Source organism: Lissotriton vulgaris, chromosome 7 (assembly GCF_964263255.1).
Source record: "Lissotriton vulgaris chromosome 7, aLisVul1.2, whole genome shotgun sequence".
NCBI classification, from domain to species: Eukaryota; Metazoa; Chordata; class Amphibia; order Caudata; family Salamandridae; genus Lissotriton; species Lissotriton vulgaris.
This window is the reverse complement of record NC_141695.1, coordinates 267,444,010-267,456,902: the sequence shown is the minus strand read 5'-3', so window position 1 is coordinate 267,456,902 and position 12,893 is coordinate 267,444,010.

Sequence of the window (12,893 nt, the reverse complement as noted above, 5' to 3'; positions counted from 1 at the left end):
TGCGGTGGTGGCGGGAAGCGGGGAGCGGGGAGGGAAGACGGAGGGCGGCGAGGTAGGCGGGCAAACAGGAAGGACACAAGCTGAAAAATACAGGCACTAATGGAAATAAAAAAAACGCTAACACGGGCAAGAAATACAATTTAACAAGCACAAATGGCGAACAAAACAAAAACAAAACAAACGACAACAGAGTCAGCCGGCGGCGAGGCAGGCAGCGAGGCAGGGACAAGGCTAAGGGGCACACGCAGCAGCTGGTGGCCGTGCGGCGCGGGAGTTAGATCCAATTCCATATCCTCCCATCCTTTAGTGAGTGCGTCACACATAACTTTAAAAACGTATCTCTGTGTAGGCGCATTCCACTGGAGAAAGGTACTCAGTATATCGGATACACTATATAATGGACCATTCATCATCTTTTTATGAGCAAGGGATGCAAGGGAGTCAAATACAACCCGCTCCTCGGAATCTGGGAGTTGACTATGGGATTGTCTTTGAGAAAAAGCAGGGGACCTGTTAAACGGGCCAAAAAGGGGGGAGAAAGGACCAGAAACTGTATCAACTAACCGATTACGAATCGGAGAAGTAGGGAGTAAAACTGGATACGAAGTATTGAGCAAAGAAAGAGCAGGACTACTCGTTGCAAGAACACAAAAGGCAAAAGAGACTGAGGTAAGAAGTTTGTGGCAAAGGAGGTGCAGGCGGTATTACTGGAAGAGGCAAAGGTGCAGGACCTGGAGCTCCTGGCTGGACATCATCAGTTGCAATGTGAATGGATACATTTGGATCAGTTCTACTTTTGGATTCCTGGATCTTCCTTAGGTGCGCCTCCCACTGGATAGTGTGGTGTTTTTGGAGATGACCTCTCTGGCCTCCGGTACCATAGTTGGTACCAAGCCTACGCCGACTAATACTATTTTACAAATCGAACAAATAACCATGTTTTCTGCTTTTTGCTAACACTAAAGAAGTCCCAAACTGGGGACTGGAGATGTCTGCTGGTGGTGGAGGTGCTACTTTCAGTTTCAATGCCGGATGAAGTGGAGGATGGGCGTGGCCGAATTCGACTCTGTTGTGCATTTACAGCACCACTACTTGAGGTAATGGAGGTCGAGCTGGATTGAGGTCCCTGCCGGCCCCTATGATAAGAAAATATGGACGCTGTAGTTTGTGTTGTTGTTGTAGTTAACTGCGTTGGTGGTGGTACCAGTGCCACGCCGCCCACATCCCGCTCAGCAGCCATTCGGGATAGGGTCAAAATGTCTGTTTGCTGCATGCCGGCTGGAGTGACGACTGTGATGACTGGGTCGTCGTCAGACTGTACATCAGCAGCAGAATACACAACTTCTTGTTCGTCGTCATCACCCATAACTGAAAGCCTTGCGGGACCCTTCCTTTTAGGCTTAGCTACCTTTGTCGGCTCATGGTGTGCCCAACTCTCAGACTGCATTGGTGGGTTCCAATCAACATCAAGATCATCAGAAGTAAGGAGGCTTGAAGAAGTACTTGTAGTAGCCCTCCTTGACCTTTTTCTTGCTGGGGATCTGGAAAACAATGGATCATCCTCAGGAGGATGGCTTCCTCGGATGATACCTCTATTTGAGTCTCGATTTCCTAATGTGCCCCTACTTCTGGAGGAACAAGCAGTGTGGGCAGTTGTGCCGCTCCATGCGCCTCTCCATACGGCTCTACTTGTGCCTCTCCTTGCGCCTCTCCTTGCGCCTCTCCATGCTCCTCTCCTTGCACCTCTCCTTGCGCCTCTCCTTGCGCCTCTAATTGCGCCTGTACTTGCGCCTCTCCTTGCACATGTACTTGCGCTTGTACTAGTTGCACCTGTGGTTGTCGTTGTTGCTGTGGTTGTTGAACACTCGTCAGCTGAGTTACACCGTGCGTTACTTTCTTGCAATGAGCCAACATCACTGGTCGATGGTGATTGAGCAATGACAGTGGCTGCCTCTGCAGCACTCATGGGCTTGGACCTAACCTTGTGTGGTGGCACTGAGCCTAAGCTTGGTTCCCGGCAGACCCCGCTGCTGCAGGCGTTGTTTTTTTTCTCCAGAAAAAAGTGTCTGAGGGCACACCAGTCTCCTTGGTAAGTGGCACCACTTGCTTCTTCTTCTCCTTCTTACTGGCAGTGGCACTGGTAAGTTTCTTTGTAGAGCAGCTATGGTCACCTTTCTTTGGGACCATCGTCTTCAGATGTCAGAACAGCAGGCCACAGTTGCATGAGTTGCAGAGTTGTCTGTGGCCACACGTGATGTCAGGTGACGTTGTGCTGCACACACCACTGCAGGACTTCTTCCTGGCACTGGTGGTTCTCTTTGCTCCTAAAAGCAAAGGAAACCAGAGGAACATCAGTTAAACACCCCAAAAAGTCAAAAAACATACAAAAATCACCACAATCCAATGCCATCCATGCCCTCAATGATGTTTAAATTCAAGAGGCCGCACACAAAGCCTTGGTCCATGCACCACTCACTACCCCTGGGCATAATGGGTGAAAGCAGGGCAGGTTGGGTGCAGGCCTATGGCTCAAAGCACACTGCCTGGCTTCAAAAGGACCCCTTGTCCCCCAGCCACATGGCCAGGCCCTGCCTGGACCAGGCCTCACAATTCCCCCTACCCACATGGCCAGGCCCCAACAACACACCAAAAAGTTAAAAAAAACTCGCAAGTTACCCCAATCCAATGCCATCCATGCCCTCAATGATGTTTAAATTCAAGAGGCCCCACACAAAGCCTTAGTCCATGCACCACTCACTACCCCTGGGCATATTGGGTGAAAACAGGGCAGGCTGGGTACAGGCCTATGGCTCAAAGCACACTGCCTGGCTTCAAAATGGCCCCTTGTCCCCCAGCCACATGGCCCGGCCCTGCCTGGACCAGGCCTCAACATGTCCCCCACCCACATGGCCAGGCCCCAACCACACCCCAAAAAGTCAAAAAACACACAACAATCACCACAATCCAATGCCATCCATTCACTCAATGATGTTTAAATTCATGAGGCCCCACACAAAGCCTTGGTCCATGCACCACTCACTACCCCTGGGCATAAAGGGTGAAAGCAGGGCAGGCTGGGTGCAGGCATATAGCCCAAAGCACACTACCTGGCTTCAAAATGGCCCCTTGTCCCCCAGCCACATGGCCAGGCCCTGCCTGCACCAGGCCTCAAAATGGCCTCCACCCACCTGGCCAGGCCCCAACAACACCCCAAAAAGTCGGAAAACACACAAAAATCACCACAATCCAATGCCATCCATGCCCTCAATGATGTTTACATTCAAGAGGCCCCACACAAAGCCTTGGTCCATTCACCACTCACTACCCCTGGGCATAATGGGTGAAAGCAGGGCAGGCTGGGCGCAGGCCTATGGCACAAAGCACACTGCCTTGCTTCAAAATGGCCCCTTGTCCCCCAGGCACATGGCCAGGCCCTGCCCGGACCAGGCTTCAAAATGGCCCCCACCCCCATGGCCAGGCCCCAACAACACCCCAAAAAGTCGAAAACCACACACAAATCACCACAATCCAATGACATCCATGCCCTCAATGATGTTTAAGTTCAAGACACCCCACAGAAGACTTGGTCCATAGACCACTGAGTACCCCTGGGCATAATAGATGAAAGCAAGGCAAACTGGGTGCAGGCCTAAGCACACTGACCGTCCTGTTCCCAACAGAAGCGGTCGCTCCTCACGCTGCTCCCCGCTCTGCCTGCCACCTGGTATCGTAGCGCCATATCACCAGACTGCTGTCTGCTACCTCGCCTCGCTCCCACATCTGCCATTGCTTGTTGGATTATCACAAGTACATTGTAGTGCTAGATTGCCTGATTGTTTAGTAATTTGATTTCATTTTTATATCGTAGCGCTAGATTGACAAAGTGCGCTTTAACTATATTTTAAATTGTGCTGCGCTGCCTGTAAAATTGATTTCTGCCTGATTGTGCCGGTGCCACTGCCATTTGCATTGCGTTTACGCTGTTTGTGCCCCAATCCTGTTTCTATTTTGGCTTACTGCCATTTTGTTGTTGTTGTTGTGCCTCCCTGCCCGGATCTCCACCCCGCTCCCGCCTCCCAGCTGCTCCTCCCTCCCACTGATACCGTAAGCCCCGTTCCCCCCGTTGTAGCGCTGTGACCGTCCTGTTCCAAACAGAAGCGGTCACTCCTCACGCTGCTCCCCGCTCTGCCTGCCACCTGGTATCGTAGCGCCATATCGCCAGACTGCTGTCTGCTACCTCACCTCCTTCCCACATCTGCCATTGCCTGTTTGATTATCACAAGTACATTGTAGCGCTAGATTGCCTGATTGTTTAGTATTTTGATTTCACTTTTATATCGTAGCGCTAGATTGCCAAAGTGCTCTTTAACTATATTTTAAATTGTGCTGCGCTGCCTGTAAAATTGATTTCTGCCTGATTGTGCTGGTGCCACTAACATTTGCATCGCGTTTACGCTTTTTGTGCCCCAATCCTGTTTCGCTTTTGGCTTACTGCCATTTTGTTGTTGTTGTTGTGCCTCCCTGCCCGGATCTCCACCCCGCTCCCGCCTCCCAGCTGCTCCTACCTCGCCCCTCCCCTTCCACTATCCACATATGACAGATGACTCTGCGCGCAGCGTTCACGCGCAGCGGTCGAGCCCAATGCGCGCCGAAGGTGCACCAAAGGTAAGCCCGTCTACGCACGTCCGCGCCTGGACCGCGCCCAGCGCCCGACCCCTTGTCCCCCGCAAATCCCATTCCTCCCGCATTACCTACGTCGCCGCAACCCTCTCTGCCCTCAACCCCGGCCGCCCTCCAACCTGCTACCAAGCTGCCCCCGAATACACCCATGGACCTTTCACCTGCCACTCCTGCAAGTTCGACTGCATCAGAACCCACACCAGATCCACAAACTCCAAACAGAACTCCAACATTGACCACCTGAAGTGCATCCTGCTCAACACCCGCTCGGTCCACAGACATGCCATAGACCTCTGGAACCTACTCGATACCACATCACCGGACGTCGCCTTCCTTACAGAAACATGGATGAACGCCTCATCTGCCCCCGACATCGCCATAGCCATCCCGGACACCTACAAGATCATCCGAAAAGATCGCACCAACCAAAATGGAGGAGGCATCGCCTTTGTCCATAAGAACACCATCCGCATCACGACCAGCTCCGACGATAACCTCGCTACCGCCGAACACCTTCACTTCCAAATCCACACCGACCCCAAAACCACACTCAGAGGTACCCTCATCTACAGACCCCCAGGACCCCGCACACAATTCAGCGAAGACATTGCTGACTTCATTAGCCCACATGCCCTCCTATCCGAGAACTACATTCTACTGGGAGACCTCAACTTTCACCTGGAAAAGAAAAACAACAACACCACCACCCTCCTGGACAACCTGGCCAATCTCGGACTCAAACAACTCGTTAACACCCCCACCCACTTTGCCGGACACACGCTTGACCCTATCTTTACTTCCAGCAAGCACATCTCCTTCGATCACACCACAGCTCTCCATTGGACGGACCACAGCTGCGTTCACTTCAACTACAAAAAGTCCACGACCCACAACCCCCCCACAACCCATTCCCCGAAGAAATTGGAGCAAAATCACCACCGACCAGCTCTTCACAATGCTTCACCAAAACCCCCCTGCCAATTCATCGGACCCTAACCAAGCAGCCACCAACCTCACACAGTGGATCACCCACAGAGCCGACGAACTAGCACCCTTGAAAAACCATCTAATCAAGCAAGGTAGCATAAAAGCCCCTGGTTTAACGATGACCTTAAAAAATCCAAGAAGTTCTGTCGTACTCTCGAGAAAATCTGGAGAAAAAACCCAACCACTGACAACCTAGCCACCTTCAATAACGCCACCAGCAAACACCATCAACTGATCCGATCCACCAAGAAATCAGCATTCAAGGATTGACTTGACAACAATGCCCAAAACAGCAAGGAACTATTCAACATCGTCAAAGTATTCACTAACCCCTCAGCCGGCACTAACGACACCACTCCCTCCCAAGACCTCTGCGACTCTCTCGCCTCGTTTTCCACAACAAAATCGCCGAAATACATAACAGCTTTGAAAACCAGTCCGAAGACCAGTCCACTCCACCCACCTCCGAACCAAAACCGCACTCTAACAACCTTTGCGCCTGGAACCCAATCACCACCGAAGACACCATCCGCCTGATGAACTCCATCCACTCAGGATCACCAACCGACCCATGTCCCCACCACATTTTCAACAAAGCAGACTCCATCATCGCACCCCATCTCCGCGATGTCATTAACTGTTCCCTCAACTCCGCTACCTTCCCGGAAAACTGGAAACATGCCAAACTCAGCGCCCTTCTGAAGAAACCCACGGCAGGCCCAACCGAACTTAAGAACTACCGCCCCATCTCGCTCCTCCCATTCCCTGCCAAAGTCATCGAGAAAACCGTCAACAGTCAGCTCCCCGCCTTCCTCGAATCCAACAAATCCCTCGACCCTTCACAATCCGGCTTCCGAGCCAAACACAGCACCGAAACCGCCCTCATCGCTGCAACAGACAACATCCAAACACTACTGGACAATGGAGAAACAGCCGCTCTCATCTTATTTGACCTCTCCGCAGCCTTCGACACAGTCTGTCATAGCACCCTCATACAACGGGTCAGCAACGTCGGAATACAAGAAAAAGCATTGGACTGGATCATCTCGTTCCTCACCGGAAGAACACAGAGAGTCCGCCTCCCCCCTTTCAAATCAGAGGCCACCGAAGTTATCTGCGGCGTACCACAAGGATCATCACTCAGTCCCCCCCTCTTCAACGTATACATGAGTCCCCTCGCATCCATCGCACGCCACCACAACCTCAACATCATCTCCTACACAGACGACACCCAGCTGATCCTCTCCCTCACCAAAGACCTAAACACCGCCAAAACCAACTTACACGAAGGAATGAAAGAAGTAGCCGAGTGGATGAAGAACAGCCGTTTAAAACTCAACTCGGACAAAACAGAAGTCCTCATCCTAGGGCCACCCCCCTCTGCCTGGGACGACTCATGGTGGCCTCCGGCCCTCGGAACCGCACCCATACCTACAGACCATGCACGTAACTTGGGCTTCATCCTGGATTCCTCCCTTTCGATGACCAGACAAGTCAACGCCGTCTCATCATCTTGCTTCATAATCCTACGAATGCTCAAAAAAATCTTCAGTTGAATCCCCACCGAAACAAGAAGACGGTCACCCACGCACTGGTCACAAGCCGACTGGATTACGGAAACACCCTCTACGCCGGAACCACAGCCAAACTACAGAAAAAACTCCAACGCATCCAAAACGCTTAAGCCAGACTCATTTTGGACATCCCTCGGCAAGCTCACATTTCCGGCCACCTGAAAGACCTCCATTGGCTCCCCGTCAACAAGAGAATAACGTTCCGTCTCCTCACCCACGCACACAAAGCCCTCTACGACCTAGGACCCGAATGCCTCAACACGCGTCTATCCTTCTACACCCCTTTCCGACATCTACGATCATCCAATCAAGCCCTCGCCACAATTCCACGCATCCACAGATCCACTATGGGGGGGAAGATCATTCTCCTACTTAGCGGCCAAAAACTGGAATTCTCTCCCCACCCACCTCCGCCTTACACAGAACCACCTCTCCTTCAGAAAGCAACTAAAAACTTGGATATTCGATAAGTAAATACACCTCCCTCCCCCAAGCGCCTTGAGACCCTCTGGGTGAGTAGTGCGCTATACAAATTTTGGAACTTGAACTTGAACTTCAAAATGGTCCCTTGACCCCCACCACATGGCCAGGCCCTGACTGGACCAGGCCTCAAAATGGCCCCCACCGACATGGTCAGGCCCCAACAGCACCCACAAAGTAAAAAAACACACAGAAATCACCACAATCCAATGCCCCCCATACCCTCAATGATGTTTAAATTCAAGACACCCCACAGAAAGACTTGGTCCATGGACCACGGAGTACCCCTGGGCATAATGGATGAAAGCAAGGCAAACTGGGTGCAGGCCTGAGCACACTGCCTGGCTTCAAAATGGCCCCTTGTCCCCCAGCCACATGGCCAGGCCCTGCCTGGACCAGGCCTCAAAATGGTCCCCACCCACATAGCCAGGCCTCAACAACACCCCAAAAAGTCGAAAAACACACACAAATCACCACAATCCAATGCGATCCAAGTCCTCAATGATGTTTAAATTCAAGACACCCTACAAAAAGACTTGGTCCATGCACCACTCACTACCCCTGGCCCTACTGGCAAGTGAGGCTTTACAGGCACCCCAAAATTAAAAAAAAAAATCCACATATAACAGTGAGCTAAAATGTAATGACATAAATGAGATTTACGTTAAAAAAACTATACTGTGGCTAAACACAATATATATTTTTTAAAGTTGTGAAAAAGTTTTAAAATTGTAGTTGCAGAAACTGCAATGCCCCAAACAAACAACACCAACTTACTTGTAAAATCTCAAATCTAAAAGTGATCCAAACTCCAAAGTCCAAAAAGTCCTCAAATACAAATATCCAGCAGCAGCAACAAAAAGTAATCCTTTCCAGCTCCAGATCCAAATCAAAAGTGATCAGGACATAGACAAAGCACTGGGAGGAGCCTGCTGGACAGAATAGGAAGTTGAAGACTCTGGGACTTTTCCTTCCTCCCACCCCCCCAAAAATGTACTCATTGCACCAAAAAGTGCAGCCAAATGTCAATCTGAGGAGTTATTCTGATCAAAATCATCATTTTCCGAAGGTTTCTGCTGCCTGCGGTGGATTTCTTGTGCAGAATTGCAATTTTTGCACATTCGGGAAAGCGAGCTGTTCAAATCTCCCACCAGAAGTCAGCTGCGCGCCGCATCTACGTGTTAGCAATTGTTTAGTCCCGGGATGCGTGATCACAGGCCCTTATGACGTACTCGCGTTGTCAAACTCTCGCTGTGCAAGATGGCGGGCGACGATGACGTAATCGCAGTCGAAAAACTTTTGCGCAATCACCCATAAGATCCAAAATGGCGCAGCACATGCAAACCAGGAGAAAAACAACATATAATCACAGTAAGTTGACGCCGCGCACGCGATATAGTATTTTTCAAGCGAAACCAAGCAAAAAATTCGCCAGCTTGCTAATTTGCGTTTTTTTTAGGCGAAATTGCCAAATATCTGCAAATTACGCGAACGGAACAGACTTTGCACTCTCGCTTAACGTATAGTCATTTATATACTTCAACTCTGACAAACACTGCCTTTTACAGATGTAGTTAATTTGACATGTGCCATTGAGACATCCATTCACTCACCAACACACCCATACAGACACTTACACACACATACAGCTGTTTTCACATGCGCTCTTGAACCATACACACAGTAATCAAACACTCAAACATCTATGCACCCATACAAATACTCAGGCACCCATACAAATACTTTGGCAACCAATTGATAACCCATATAGACACTCATGTAGCTACTGACCAACCCATGCAGCAGCTTATACAAGTACAGACAGACTGACACAGACATTCACACAGTTTAGTCACTAACCCATGCATTCAGTAAAACAATTTTAATCACTCACTTAAACAGTCACTCTCACACCTACATAATCCTCCATTGAGACACTCATGCACCCATTCATTCTTAAATACACCTTGGTATATATTTACACGGAATAAACGATCTTTCACACACGGGCCCTGGAGTGCAAGTCTTTTGTGTTTTCTCAAACCACATCCACTGAGAAACTCTTTCAGACATATATATATATATATATCTATATGTGATGTATGCACGTGTCATGTGATCAAGGCACTTTGGTGCTGAAACGCGTAATGGCTGACTGAGCACACTGTAATAAACTGATTTTGTGCACTGAATTGCGGTCCGTGCCCCTCTTTTTTGCTGTATCGCAAATGCCGGCTGGCAGAGGAGTTGCTGCAATATATATATATATATATATATTACCTACTGCCGTTCACCAGTAGTTAGTTATAGTTAAGACCTAGCTACCATTGGAAATCTGCAACATTCTATTGGGAATATCTTTGGCGCCGGTTGAGGAATTTGCCTGTAATTTTCCAAAATTTTGGCCAGCTCCGCTCCGCTCCTTCCCTGAAAGTTTTGGGGGGATTCGTGAAGTGGGGGCTGAGAAAAAAGGGGGGTCCCAAAACGTTTTTTCCCCATGTTAATTTCCATAGGACGGTCTGACAAGTCTACAGCCCGAACCGTTGAACGGAATTACACCAAACTTTGTAAAAACGTAGGGACTGGTACGCAGATGTGCCTTTGCTATGTTTGGTGAAAATTGCTCAAGTGGTTTTTATGAAAATTACCTTCAAAAACACATATATATCTATAGGCGCCCTCCAAGCGCTCACTGGTAAGCGTACCGGGGAGCGCACTTTGCGCGCTACGGGAGTTCCCGAGCGGAAAGCTGATTGGCTGTCCGATGTCTGGCAACATTCTGAACAGTCCGGAGAGTCTGCCATCTTGTGTCTCGGTAGAATCGAGACACCTGAGGTGAAAATAAAAAGGGAGAAATGATTAAAAGGGGGCAGGGTAGACGCCCCCTGACTCCCTAGGTTTTTTGAGGGGGGCCTAGAAGGACCCTGAAGGGCAAAAAATTTTATTTTTATTTTTTAAATTCGCGGGTTAAGCGCTGGGTGCGTTCCCATGTACGCTCTCCGGTATGCGCACCCTGAGCGTACCACAGGGTAAAACAGAGAAAGAAAATATATAATACAGCTCTTTTTTGAGAATTGGAGGTAGTTTAAAAAAGACCTGTTTTTTTTCTTCTTTTTTTTATGTTTTTTTATGAACAAAAACAAAAACAGGGAATGCAAAACTGCTCAACAGGAGCAAAAAAAAGGGAAAAATTAGGGCTGGGGAAGGCAGCGGTGTTATTGCCTCTTGCGTGCAATGAGCTTGATGCTCTGCTCACCATAGCAAAGCATTTCATCGCATTGCTTGCACTTTATAGTAATGTCACTAAAAACAGGTTGAATGTTCGGAATCATCTCCAATTCCGCTGCACGTCCTCTCCCTGATGTTGTGGGTCCTCCTGTAGATGTAGAGGCACCATCCCTTGGGGGATTACGTGCCAGGTCTCGGACACTCTCCCGGGCATAGTTCTGGGGGTGCCTGTGTTGGACGTGGTGAATCATTGTTGAGTGGCCAAAAATGTACTTCCTTCTAGGGTCTCCTCGGGAAAGCAAAGTTTGGCAGATTTTGCATTCAACTTTGGGAGCATTCACCTTTTTTAATCCTTCAGGTATTGAAAAAAACTTCCAAATAAAATGCTCCTTAACCTTGGGCTGAGGAGGTTCTTCATCAATTAATCCATTTGACTCATCGCTGCTGCTGGGTGTTCTGGTAGCCATTCTTTACACAAAATGGGAGGACAGACAAAAACAGATCTTGCTGTCTCCAAAGTGAAAGAAGAAGTGAAGGAAATGGGTGGGGATTTCATTAGTTGTAAAAAAAACTGTTTACAACCAGTGAAAAGAGTTATGTTAAGGTCACATAACTTGACGCGCTTATGCTGCTCGCACTGGAGCGCTTCCAGGGGCGCTTACGCGGCACGTACGTAGGCGCTTCCGGGGGCGCTTACTCGGACGCTGACTCGGCGCGTCTAAATGCCGTTTTGCTAACATTACGGAAATACTATTAAAGTTAAAATACGGGTATTTACAATCAAAAATACTACTTTTATAAGTATGCTACTGAATTATTTAGTTAAATACATACTTTTTTTCCGCACGCGCTCTCCGGTGAGCTTACAGGTGCGCGCACCCTGAGCGCCCCTAGACAATATGATTAAAAAAAATGAAAAATACATTGAAAAAATTATTTTTGTGAAAAAACTATATAAATAATGGTTATAAAAACAGGTAATAAAGAAAATTCAGTTTAAAAATCTTAGGTTACAAACTCGATAGACAAAGGAATTAGGTTTTAAAAAACCTTTGAAATTCACTGAAAAAACCATAGGTTTAACACTTGTTATAGTTATGAATTAGCATTTAAAAAACCTTTGAATTTCACTGAGAAAACATAGGTTTAACACTCGTTATAGTAAAGAATTGGCATTTAAAAAACCTTTGAAATTCACTGAAAAAACCACAGGTTTAACACCAGTTATAGTTAGCTGGACATTTTACTCATACAAAACCATTGAAATTCCCACGTTATAGTTAGTTGGACTCACTATAACTTGCGCTCCCGCAATCCACTGCTGATGATGTCACATATTACATCATTCATGTCATGGTCAGTGACATCACTGATGACATCACTGATGACATCTCAAATGACATCACTGATGACATCTCAAATGACATCACTAATGACATCACTGATGACATCATTGATGTGATAATACGATGCACCTTCTCACACTCTAATCTAACTTGTTTTGATATATCCAGAGTTAAATACAGACTACCATTCTAGAAACCATTGACACACCAATACCAGTTACTACATACGCACTCACTGATTCCTAAGTGTACACACACATCCACTCATTCACCCATACAATCACTCATACATACAGTCACTCATCAATACAACACTATCATATGCACTCATACACATATAGATATACTCACACACTGCCACTCATCCATGGAGTTACTCACACACCTAGTCAGTCATGCAAATAATCAATCACACTCCCATTTCCTTATCTATACAGTTATACACACATAACCTTACTTATTCAAACATATACTAACACATACTTTCTCTCATTTACAATCACTGATACAAGTACACATTGATCTATGCAGTCACCTATGCAATCACAGGCTCTCATGTATAGTCATTAATATTTGCCAACTCTCACATGCACTGTGT